We start from the raw sequence: 13,078 nt of genomic DNA, 5'->3' as shown, positions 1-13,078 counted from the left end.
ACTGGATAAAGAGTCAAGACCCATCAGTCTGCTGTATTCAGGAGACCCATCTCACATGCAGAGACATACATAGGCTCAAAATAAAGGGATGGAGAAAGATCTACCAAGCAAATGGAGAACAAAAAAAAGCAGGGGTTGCAATCCTAGTCTCTGATAAAACAGACTTTAAACCATCAAAGATCAAAAGAGACAAAGAAGGCCATTACATAATGGTAAAGGGATCAATTCAACAGGAAGAGCTAACTCTCCTAAATATATATGCACCAATACAGGAGCACCCAGATTCATAAAGCAAGTCCTTAGAGACTACAAAGAGACTTAGACTCCCATACAATAATAATGGGAGATTTCAACACTCCACTGTCAACATTAGACAGATCAACGAGACAGAAAGTTAACAAGGATATCCAGGAATTGAACTCATCTCTGCACCAAGCGGACCTAATAGACATCTATAGAACTCTCCACCCCAAATCAACAGAATATACATTCTTCTCAGCACCACATCGCACTTATTCCAAAATTGACCACATAATTGGAAGTAAAGCACTCCTCAGCAAATGTACAAGAACAGAAATTATAACAAACTGTCTCTCAGACCACAGTGCAATCAAACTAGAACTCAGGACTAAGAAACTCAATCAAAACCCCTCAACTACATGGAAACTGAATAACCTGCTCCTGAATGACTACTGCGTACACAACGAAATGAAAGCAGAAATAAAGATGTTCTTTGAAACCAATGAGAACAAAGATACAACATACCAGAATCTCTGGGACACATTTAAAGCAGTGTGTAGAGGGAAATTTATAGCACTAAATGCCCACAAGAGAAAGCAGGAAAGATCTCAAATTGACACTTTAACATCACAATTAAAAGAACTAGAGAGGCAAGAGCAAACACATTCAAAAGCTAGCAGAAGGCAAGAAATAACTAAGATCAGAGCAGAACTGAAGGAGATAGAGACACAAAAAACCCTCCAAAAAATCAATGAATCCAGGAGTTGGTTTTTTGAAAAGATCAACAAAATTGACAGACCGCTAGCAAGACTAATAAAGAAGAAAAGAGAGAGAATCAAATAGACGCAATAAAAAATGATAAAGGGGATATCACCACCGACCCCACAGAAATACAAACAACCATCAGAGAATACTATAAATGCCTCTACGCAAATCAACTAGAAAATCTAGAAGAAATGGATAATTTCCTGGACACTTACACTCTCCCAAGACTGAACCAGGAAGAAGTTGAATCCCTGAATAGACCAATAACAGGCTCTGAAATTGAGGCAACAATTAATAGCCTACCCACGAAAAAAAGTCCAGGACCAGATGGATTCACAGCTGAATTCTACCAGAGGTACAAGGAGGAGCTGGTACCATTCCTTCTGAAACTATTCCAATCAATAGAAAAAGAGGGAATCCTCCCTAACTCTTTTTATGAGGCCAACATCATCCTGATACCAAAGCCTGGCAGAGACACAACAAAAAAAGAGAATTTTAGACCAATATCCCTGATGAACATCGATGCAAAAATCTCAATAAAATACTGGCAAACCGGATTCAGCAGCACATCAAAAAGCTTATCCACCATGATCAAGTGGGCTTCATCCCTGGGATGCAAGGCTGGTTCAACATTCGCAAATCAATAAACGTAATCCAGCATATAAACAGAACCAAAGACAAGAACCACATGATTATCTCAATAGATGCAGAAAAGGCTTTTGACAAAATTCAACAGCCCTTTATGCTAAAAACGCTCAATAAATTCGGTATTGATGGAACGTACCTCAAAATAATAAGAGCTATTTACGACAAACCCACAGCTAATATCATACTGAATGGGCAAAAACTGGAAAAATTCCCTTTGAAAACTGGCACAAGACAGGGATGCCCTCTCTCACCACTCCTATTCAACATAGTGTTGGAAGTTCTGGCTAGGGCAATCAGGCAAGAGAAAGAAATCAAGGGTATCCAGTTAGGAAAAAAGAAGTCAAATTGTCCCTGTTTGCAGATGACATGATTGTATATTTAGAAAACCCCATCGTCTCAGCCCAAAATCTCCTTAAGCTGATAAGCAACTTCAGCAAAGTCTCAGGATACAAAATTAATGTGCAAAAATCACAAGCATTCTTATACACCAGTAACAGACAAGCAGAGAGCCAAATCAGGAATGCACTTCCATTCACAATTGCTTCAAAGAGAATAAAATACCTAGGAATCCAGCTTACAAGGGATGTAAAGGACCTCTTCAAGGAGAACTACAAACCACTGCTCAGTGAAATCAAAGAGGACACAAACAAATGGAAGAACATACCATGCTCATGGATAGGAAGAATCAATATCGTGAAAATGGCCATACTGCCCAAGGTTATTTATAGATTCAATGCCATCCCCATCAAGCTACCAATGACTTTCTTCACAGAATTGGAAAAAACTGCTTTAAAGTTCATATGGAACCAAAAAAGAGCCCGCATTGCCAAGACAATCCTAGGTCAAAAGGACAAAGCTGGAGGCATCACGCTACCTGACTTCAAACTATACTACAAGGCTACAGTAACCAAAACAGCATGGTACTGGTACCACAACAGAGAAATAGACCAGTGGAACAGAACAGAGTCCTCAGAAATAATACCACACATCTACAGCCATCTGATCTTTGACAAACCTGAGAAAAACAAGAAATGGGGAAAGGATTCCCTATTTAATAAATGGTGCTGGGAAAATTGGCTAGCCATAAGTAGAAAGCTGAAACTGGATCCTTTCCTTACCCCTTATACGAAAATTAATTCAAGATGGATTAGAGACTTAAATGTTAGACCTAATACCATAAAAACCCTAGAAGAAAATCTAGGTAGTACCATTCAGGACATAGGCATGGGCAAGGACTTCATGTCTAAAACACCAAAAGCAACGGCAGCAAAAGCCAAAATTGACAAATGGGATCTCATTAAACTAAAGAGCTTTTGCACAGCAAAAGAAACTACCATCAGAGTGAACAGGCAACCTACAGAATGGGAGAAAATTTTTGCAACCTACTCATCTGACAAAGGGCTAATAGCCAGAATCTACAAAGAACTCAAACAAATATACAAGAAAAAAACAAACAACCCCATCAAAAAGTGGGGAAAGGATATGAACAGACATTTCTCAAAAGAAGACATCCATACAGCCAACAGACACATGAAAAAATGCTCGTCATCACTCGCCATCAGAGAAATGCAAATCAAAACCACAATGAGATACCATCTCACACCAGTTAGAATGGCAATCATTAAGAAGTCAGGAAACAACAGGTGTTGGAGAGGATGTGGAGAAATAGGAACACTTTTACACTGTTGGTGGGATTGTAAACTAGTTCAACCATTATGGAAAACAGTATGGCGATTCCTCAAGGATCTAGAACTAGATGTACCATATGACCCAGCCATCCCACTACTGGGTATATACCCAAAGGATTATAATTACTCTACTACAAAGACACATGCACACGTATGTTTATTGCGGCACTATTCACAATAGCAAAGACTTGGAATCAACCCAAATGTCCATCTGTGACAGACTGGATTAAGAAAATGTGGCACATATACACCATGGAATACTATGCAGCCATCAAAAGGATGAGTTTGCGTCCTTTGTAGGGACATGGATGCAGCTGGAAACCATCATTCTTAGCAAACTATCACAAGAAGAGAAACCAAACACTGCATGTTCTCACTCATAGGTGGGAACTGAACAATGAGATCACTTGGACTCGGGAAGGGGAACATCACACACTGGGGCCTATCATGTGGAGGGGGGAGGAGGGAGGGATTGCATTGGGGAGTTATACATGATATAAACGTTATGCACATGTACCCTAGAACTTAAAGTATAATAAAAAATAAAAAATAAAAAAAAAAAAGAATAATAGTCTCCAATCTCATCCAGTTCCCTGCAAATGCTGTTAATTCATTCCTTTGTATGGCTGCATAGTATTCCATCATATATATCTATATATCCATATATAGATATAGATATGCATCATATGTGTATATACATGTATATATGCCCATACACATATATCACAGTTTCCTTATCCACTCATTGATTGATGGGCATTTGAGTTGGTTCCATGATTTTGCAATTGTGAATTGTGCTTCTATAAACATGAGTATGCAAGTATCTTTTTTGAATAATGATTTCTTTTCCTCTGGGTCAAATGATAGTTCTACTTTTAGTTCTTTAAGGAATCTCCACACTGTTTTCCATAGCAGCTGCACTAGTTTACATTCCCTAGTGTAGAAGTGTTCCCTGTTCACTGGCATCCATGCCAGCATCTACTGTTTTTTTGATTTTTTGATTATGGCCATTCTTGCAGGAGGGAGGTGGTATCACCTTTTGGTTTTGATTTGCATTCCCCTGACCATTAGTGTTGTTGAGCATTTTTTCATATGTTTATTGGCCATTTGCATATCTTCTTTTGAGAATTGTCTATTCATGCCTTAGCCCACTTTTCATGGGATTATTTGTTTTTATTCTTACTGATCTGTTTGAGTTTGCTGTATATTCTGGATATTAGTCCTTTGTCAGATGTATAGATTGTGACGATTTTCCCCCACTCTGTGGGTTGTCTGTTTACTCTGATTACTCTTCCTTTTGCTGTGCAAAAGCTCATTAGTTTAACTAGGTCCCAGCTATTTATCTTTGTTTTTATTGCATTTTGTTTTGGGTTCTTGGTCATGAAATCTTTGCCTAAGCCAGTATCTAGAAGGGTTTTTCCAATGCTATCTTGTAGAATTTTAGTAGTTTCATGTCTTAGGTTTAAGTTCTTAATCCATCTTGAGTTGATTTTTGTACAAGGTGAGAGATGAGGATCCAATTTCATTCTCCTACATATGGCTAGCCAATTATCCCAGCAGCATTTGTTGAAAAGGGTGTCCTTTCCCCACTTTATACTTTTGTTTGCTTTCTCAAAGATCAGCTGGCCATAAGCATTTGGGTTCATTTCTGGGTTCTCTATGCTGTTCCATTGATCTATGTGCCTATTTTTATACCAGTATTATGCTGTTTTGGTGACTATGGCCTTATAGTATAGTTTGAAGTCAGATAGTGTGATGCCTCCAGATTTGTTCTTTTTGCTTAATCTTGCTTTGGCTATGTGGGCTCTTTTATGGTTCCATATGAATTTTAGACTTTTTTTGTCTAATTCTCTGAAGAATGATGGTGGTATTTTGATGGGGATTGCATTGAATTTGCAGATTGCTTTGGCAATGTAGTCATTTTCACAATATTGATTCTACTCATCCATGAGCATGAGATGTTTATGTCATTTGGGTCATATATTATTTCCTTGGTTGTGTGTTTGTTGTTGTTGTTGTTGTTGTTTGCAGCTATTGTAAAAGGGGTTGAGTTCTTGATTTGATTCTCCACTTGGTCACTGTTGGTATATAGAAGAGCTACTAATTCATGTGCATTAATCTTGCATGCAGAAACTTTGCTGAATTCTTTTATCAGTTCTAGGAGCTTTCTGTAGGAGTCCGTAGGGTTTTCAAGGTGAGCGATCATTTTGTCAGCAGACAGTGACAGTGTGACTTCCTCTTTACTGATTTGGATGCCCTTTATTTCTTTCTCTTGTCTGATTGCTCTGGCTAGGACTTCCACTACTATGTTGAAGAGGAGTGGTGAGAGAGGGCATCCTTGCCTTGTTCCAGTTCTCAGAGGGAATGCTTTCAACTTTTCCCCATTCAGTATTACGTTGGCTGTGGGTTTATCACAGTTGACTTTTATTACATTAAGTTATGTTCTTTGTATGCAGATTTTGCTGAGAGTTTTAATCATTCAGGGATGCTGGATTTTGTTGAATGCTTTTTCTGCCGCTACTGAAATGATCATGTAATTTTTGTTTTTAATTCTGTTTATGTGGTGTATCATATTTATCTGCTTGTGTATGTTAAACCATCCCTGCATCCCTGGTATGAAACCCACTTGATCATGGTGGAATGTCTTTTTGATATATTGTTGGATTTGGTTAGCAAGTATTTTGTTAAGGATTTTAGCATCTATGTTCATCAAGAATATTGGTCTGCAGTTTTCTTTTTTGTTTATGCCCTTTCCTGGTTTTGGTATAAGGGTGATGCTGGCTTCACCCTTATTATTTTTACGGAGAGTTCCTTCTTTCTCTGTCTTGTGGGATAGTGTCAAAAGGATTATTACAAATTCTTTGAATGTCTGCTATAATTGTTCCATGAATCATCTGATCCTGGACTTTTCTGTCGTTGGTAATTTTTAAATTACCATTTCAATATCACTGCTTGTCTGTTCAGGGTATCTAATTCTTCCTCATTTAAGCTAGGAAGGTTGTATTTTTCCAGGAATTTATCCTTTTCGTCTAGGTTTTCTAGTTTTTGTGCATAGAGGTGTTCATAGTAGCTTTGAATGATCTTTTATATTTCAGTGGTATCAGTTGTAATATCTCCTGTTTAATTTCTTAGTGAGGTTATCTGGACTTTCTTCTTTTCTTGGTTAATTTTGCCAATGATCTATCCATTTTATTAATCTTTTCAAAGGACCAGCTTTTTGTTTCATTTGTATTTTGTATTCTTTTGTTTGTTTGCTTGCTTCAATTTCATTTAGCTCTTCTCTGATTTTGGTTATTTCCCTTCTTCTGGGTTTGGGTTTCGTTTGTTCTTGTTTCTCTAGTTCCTTGAGGTGTGACCTTAGAGTGTCAGTTTGTGCTCTTTCAGTCTTTTTGATGTAGGCATTTAGGGCTATGAACTTTCCCCTTAGCACAGCCTTTACTCTATCCCAGAAGTTTTGATATGTTGTTTCATTATTGTCTTTCAGTTCAAAGAATTTTTCAGTTTCCATCTTGATTTCGTTTTGGACCCAATGTGCATTCAGGAGCAGGTTATTTAATTTCCATGTACTTGGTATGGTTTTGATGGTTCCTTTTGGAGTTGATTTCTAGTTTTATTCCACTGTGGTCAGAGATAGTGCTTGATATAATTTCAATATTCTTAAATTTATTGAGGCTCATTTTATGGCCTATCATATGGTCTATGTTGGAAAAAAAGTTGCATGTGCTGTTGAATAGAATGTGTATTCTGCGGTTGTTGGATGAAATGTTCTGTATGTGTCTATTAAGTCCATTTGTTCCAAGATATAGTTTAAATCCATTGTTTCTTTGTTGACTTTCTGTCTAGATGACCTGTCTAGTGCTGTCAGTGGAGTACTAAAGTCCCCCACTATTACTGAGTTGCCATCTATCTCATTTCTTAAGTCTATTAGTAATTGTTTTATACATTTGAAAGCTCAAGTGTTAGGCACATGTATGTTTAGGATTGTGATATTTTCCTATTGGACAGAGCCTTTTATCATTATTTAATGCCCCTCTGTCTCTTTTAACTGCTGTTGCTTTAAAGTTTGTTTTGTTTAATGTAAGAATAGCTATCTCTGCTGGCTTTTGGTGTCCCTTTGCATGAAATGTCTTTTCCCAGCCCTTTATTTTATGTGAGTGTTTATGTGTTAGGTGAGTCTCCTGAAGGCAGCAGATAGTTGATTGGCAAGTTTGCATCTATTCTGCGGTTCCATATCTTTTAAGTGGCCAATTTAGGCCATTTACATTCAATGTTAGTATTGAAATGTCAGGTATCATTGCCTTCCTTGTGCTCTTTGTTGCCTGTATATTTTGTTTCTGTTTTTTGTTTATGCTTTTTAACGTGTATTTTTGTTTTATAGGTCCTGTGTGATTTATGCTTTAAAGAGGTTCTGTTTTGATATGCTTCCAGGATTTGTTTCAAGATTTAGAGCTCTTTTTAGCAGTTCTTGTAGTGGTGGTTTGGTAACGGTGAATTCTCTCAGCATTTGTTTTTCTGAAAAAGGCTGTATCTTTCCTTCATATATATATGATGCTTAGTTTTGCTGGATACAAAATTCTTGGCTGATAATTGTTTTGCTTGAGGAGACTGAAGATAGAGCCCCAATCCCTTCTAGTTGGTAGGGTTTCTGCTGAGAAATCTGCTGTTAATCTGATAGGTTTTCCTTTATAGGTTACCTGGTGTGTCTGCCTCACAGCTCTTAAGATTCTTTACTTCGTCTTAACTTTGGATAATAACCTGATGATAATGTGCCTAGGCAAAGATCTTTTTGAGACGAATTTCCCAGGTGTTTTTTGTACTTCTTATATTTGGATGTCTAGGTCTGTAGCAAGGCTGGGGAAGTTTTCCTTGATTATTCCACCAAATACATTTTCCAAGCTTTTAGAATTCTCTTCTTCCTCAGTAAAACCAATTATTCTTAGGTTTGGTCATTTAACATAATTCCAGACTTCTTTGAGGCTTTGTTCATATTTCTTTCTTTTTTTTTTTTTTCTTGAGACGGAGTGTTGCTCAGTTGCCCAGGCTGGAGTGCAGTGGTGCGATCTCGGCTCACTGCAAACTCCACCTCCCGGGTTCATGCCATTCTCCTGCCTCAGCCTCCCAAGTAGTTGGGACTACAGGCGCCCACCGCCTCGCCTGGCTAATTTTTTGCATTTTTAGTAGAGATGGGGTTTCACCATGTTAGCCAGGATGGTCTTGACCTCCTGACCTCGTGATCCACCCGCCTCAGCCCCTGGAAGTGCTAGGATTACAGGCATAAGCTACCACACCTGGCTGTTCATATTTCTTATTCTTTTTTCTTTCCCTTTGTTGGATTGGGCTATTTCAAAGACCTCGTCTCTGAGCTCTGAATTTCTTTCTTCTACTTGTTCAGTTCTATTGCTGAGACTTTCCAGTGCATTTTGCATTTCTAAAAGTGTGTCCAAAGTTTCCTGAATTTTTTATTGTTTTTTAAGCCATCTGTTTCCTTGAATATTTCTCCCTTCACTTCTTGTATCATATTTTGGATTTCCTTGCATTGGGCTTCACCTTTCTCTGGTCCCTCCCTGATTAGCTTAATAACTAACCTCCTGAATTATTTTTCAGGTAAATCAGGGATTTATTCTTGGTTAGGATCCATTGCTGGTGAACTAGTGTGATTTTTGGGGGGTGTTGAAGAGCCTTGTTTTGTCATATTACCAGGGTTTGTTTTCTGATTCCTTCTCATTTGGATAGTCTCTGTCAGAGAGAAGGTCTAGGGTTGAAAGCTGTTGTTCCAATTCTTTTGTCCCACTAGGTGTTCCCTTGATGTAGTACTCTGTCCATTTTCCTATGCATGTGGCCTCCTGTGAGCCAAACTGCAGCGATTATTGTCTCTCTTCTGGGTCTAGCCACCCAGCCAGTCTACCTGGCTCCGTACTGGTACTTGGAGTAGTCTGCACAGAGTCTTGTGATATGAACCATCTATGGTTCTCCCAGCCTTGTATACCAATGTTTGTTCTGGTAGAGGTGGTGGAGGGTACAATGTACTCCATGAAGGTTCTTAGCTTTGGTGGTTTAATGTTCTTTTTTTGTGCTGTTTGGCCTCCTGTCAGGAAGTGGCACTTTCCAGAAAGCATCAGTTGTGGTATTACGGGGAGGAACCAGCGGTGGGCGGGATCCTAGAACTCCCAGTTTTTATGCCCTTTGTCTTCCGCTACCAGTGTGGGTAGGGAAGGACTGTCAGGTGGGGGGTGGGGCTAGGTGTGTCTGAGCTCAGACTCTCCTTGGGTGGGTCTTGCTGTGGCTGCTGTGGGGGATGGAGGTGGGATTCCCAGGTCACTGGAGTTGTGTACCTAAAAGGATTATGGCTGCCTCTGCTGAGTCATGCAGGTTGTCAGAGAAGTGGGGGAAAGCAGGCAGTCACAGGCCTCACCCAGCTCCCATGCAAACTGAAGGGCCAGTCTCACTTCCACTGTGCCAACCCCAACAGCCCCCAGACCATTTCCAGGTGGAGAGTGATAGGGGTTTGAAAACCTGGCCCAGGCTATATGCCTCCCAGCTTTGAAAGAAAAGTGTTTGGTTCTTCCTCCACTTGTGAAGCCCACACACCAGATTTGCGTCCTCCCCCGAGTTCCTGACAGGAGACTTCTCACCCAGTTCAAATTTTTACAAAGTTCAGCTACAGATTTGCTTCTGCCTGTGTAGTTTTACCCCCTGCTCCTTTTCTGCTGGATCCCTTTGGTGCCAGGCAGGAATGGCCTGCTAGGGGACCCAGCGAGCTCCCAGGGCCTTTCTGCTGCTTCCTCTTCCCCTGTATATCACTCAGCTCTCCAAACTGACTCAACTCCAAGTAAAGTCGGAAACTTCTCCCAAAAACAGACCTTCAGCTTCTCCTGTGGCGGGGTGTGTCCCGGGAGGAGGGTTTCCCTTTCCCACTTCCACAGTTGAGGCACTCACAGTTCTGGGGTGTCTCCTGGGTCCTGCAGCAGTCCACTTCCTTCAGAGGGTATTTGGGTCCTCTTGGAATCGCTGGTTTGTTCTTGCAGTCGATCTGGAGCTGAAATTCACAGTGTGAGCCATCATCCACTACTCTGTCCATAGCTGCAATCTAGTCCTGCCTCCCAACTGCCATGATCTCTACAACATCTTCTCATAGCTTTTTAAATCATTTAATGATGTTCTTAACCAGAACAATAAAAACAATAATAATAATAATAAAACTCAATTTAAAGTCCACTCATTAGGTATCAAACATGCACAGGCATTCGTTTTCAACTTATTTTCGAAAGTATTGTTTCATAATTTGCCTTATTTAACTTGATTTCACATTTTGTTCATAATGCCAGCCAAGCCTTCTGAGTGAGATGTATCCTGATGCCTCTGGTAGCAAAGGTTTGCTATTAAGAAGCAGCTTACTTTGGGAGGAGTAAAGGGAAGGAAAATGTCAATGGATTTCTTTACTTCCACTTGGTTGCTCTTTGGTCCTTACATTGTTCTTCCCTTTTATCACACTTTGATTTGAGGTACACAGTTGCTGAGCCCCCCAGTATACTTAATACTCCATGAAGAGTCATAATCTACAGAAATAGTCCTTACATTGTTCCTCCCTTTTATCACACTTGGATTTGAGGTACACAATTGCTGAGCCCCCCAATATATTTAATACTCCATGAAGAGTCATGATCTAAAGTAATAGTGGCTACCTGCTTGTTCCTAAAGATTTAGAGGTGCTGAATTAACCACTATAGGTAAAATCATCTGAGAATAATTATCCCTGGCCAACTTTCTTTCCTATGTAGGCATGTAGCCTTATTTTTATTCTAAGTGATTTTTCCTTTTCCTTCTCAAAAAACTTGCCAGGGAAAAAAAAATCATAGTTTTAGACATTCAGGCTCCAATTAATATTGCCATTGACCAGCTTTCTGTTTGTTCAAATTGGAGTTGAAAATCTTAAAGATTGTTAGAAATATATAAAAAAATACCAAGGGAAAGATTATGCCATTATGCTATTAGTCACAGTATATATGAAAATATCTGGGGTCAAAAAATCCACCCTGTCAATGTATTCAGTTTTCCTCTTGTGTCAGAGGACAGAAGCAATAATAATGGAAAAGCTATTCTGAAAGTATACAAGAAATTTACTTAGACTGATCTGAAGATAGGCTGGCCTGACCTTATTCATTACTGACATGGAAATAACTCCGAGCCTCAGAGATTTAGTACAGGAAGACTCTGATGACAACCCAGACATCATCCTCCTCTCACCTCACAGCTGAGATGACCATTCCCTGCTTCTCATTTTCTGTCTTCTCATCAACATAGAAAAGAAGCACAGAGGCTGTGAGCTGTGACTCAAGCCTGGAATCCCAGCACTTTGGGAGGCTGAGGCGGGTGAATCACCTGAGGTCAGGAGTTCGACAGCAGCCTGGCCAATATGGTGAAACCCTATCTCTACTAAAAACACACAAACAAAAAAATTAACTGGGCATGGTAGTGGGTGCCTGGAATCCCAGCTACTAAGGAGGCTGAGACAGGAGAATCACTTGAATCCAGGAGGCAGAAGTTGCAGTGAGCTGAGATTGCGTCACTGCACTCCAGTCTAGGGAACAAGAGAGAAACTCCGTCCAAAAAAAAAAAAAAGAGAGAGAGAGAGAAGAGAAGAGAAGAGAAGTGAAGCGAAGCACAGGGCAGCTCTTTATTTGTTGTATTTGCTGTCAAGAAGTAAGAATTAAAATGATGCCATCTATTTACAAATAGGAATATGGCTTGAAGACTAGTACATATTTCCTAGCTTTGAGACATGAACTACAGCATTGAAATGTTAATTGCCCCTATAAATTTCCCTGGTTTATTCTTTGTTAGCTATTATGCTTTATTTTCTAATTTATGACACTTTGTCTCCCACTAGTTCTGTCCTATTATTTGTAATAAGTTGGTACAAATTATATTTATTTCATTCACCTTCCCTCCCTAACACTTAAAGAATTGGCAAATCCTGCAATTTTTGTAAGAATGTGTAAGTGGTTAATATGGTAAATAAATATATATTAGTATTTATATTAACATAGAATATAATGTATAACATTAACACATGTATTATATATTAATATCAGTATTTAATGTATATTTGAACTGAATAAAATTTAACATCTCAATTATTTAATTAGAATTTTTAACATATGTATGTTTATTTTTCTTACTGAATATCTTAAATAACGACTTCTGAAACCATAATTTTCAAATCTCATACATCTCACTTTCTGGTCATGTCATACCATAATGTATGTTGTAAACCCATGAATGCTGCATTACTTTTTATATTTAGTCTCATTGGTTCTGGCTATTTTGTGGAAGGTGGTAATTATTTAAATTCTATCTTAGATGCCCTAATAGCTGGCATAGATTGAAGGTATTTCAAAGAAATTAAGTCTATCTTTGTAATAATTTAGCCTCCCTCAGTTTACAATTGGCACTAAATCTGCACAGATTGCAACATACTTCAGGTTCATACACTCAGTGATTGTTGTTACTCATCAATGAAAAAGGTGAAATATTCTGATGAAAGATGCTTTGCTCCTGTTACATTCTGATATCCAAGAACTCAGTTTATGACAAGTTGACTAAACATTGTGATTAAATTTTAATTTGAGTCTATCAGTATTCATAAATAACCTTCTATTTCTCTCAAATTGTTATCTACTGCCATCTAGCTTAAAACAACCATCCATCCCCAAAGAGGGCATAAGGGCCTTCTCTCT

At 38.8% G+C, this 13,078-nt stretch overlaps 1 protein-coding gene and 1 long non-coding RNA gene across 4 annotated transcripts in view; one reads left to right on the top strand and one right to left on the bottom strand.

Moving 5' to 3' along the window:
- Positions 1–13,078, bottom strand: part of LOC117085949 — a 72,302-nt gene that overhangs the window by 24,624 nt on the left and 34,600 nt on the right. For both annotated transcript variants that reach the window (XR_004438149.1, XR_004438146.1), the window contains exon 3: positions 10,278–10,377. This is a non-coding gene — a long non-coding RNA (uncharacterized LOC117085949). The remainder of the gene's footprint in view (positions 1–10,277; positions 10,378–13,078) is intronic.
- The window catches only part of PRKG1 (protein kinase cGMP-dependent 1), a 1,377,278-nt gene that overhangs the window by 1,344,746 nt on the left and 19,454 nt on the right, over positions 1–13,078 (top strand). The gene's annotated exons all lie outside the window — the stretch shown is intronic.

This window comes from Trachypithecus francoisi, unplaced genomic scaffold (genome assembly GCF_009764315.1).
Source record: "Trachypithecus francoisi isolate TF-2019V2 unplaced genomic scaffold, Tfra_2.0 Contig00586, whole genome shotgun sequence".
NCBI classification, from domain to species: domain Eukaryota; kingdom Metazoa; phylum Chordata; class Mammalia; order Primates; family Cercopithecidae; genus Trachypithecus; species Trachypithecus francoisi.
This window is presented reverse-complemented; position numbering and strand designations above follow the sequence as displayed.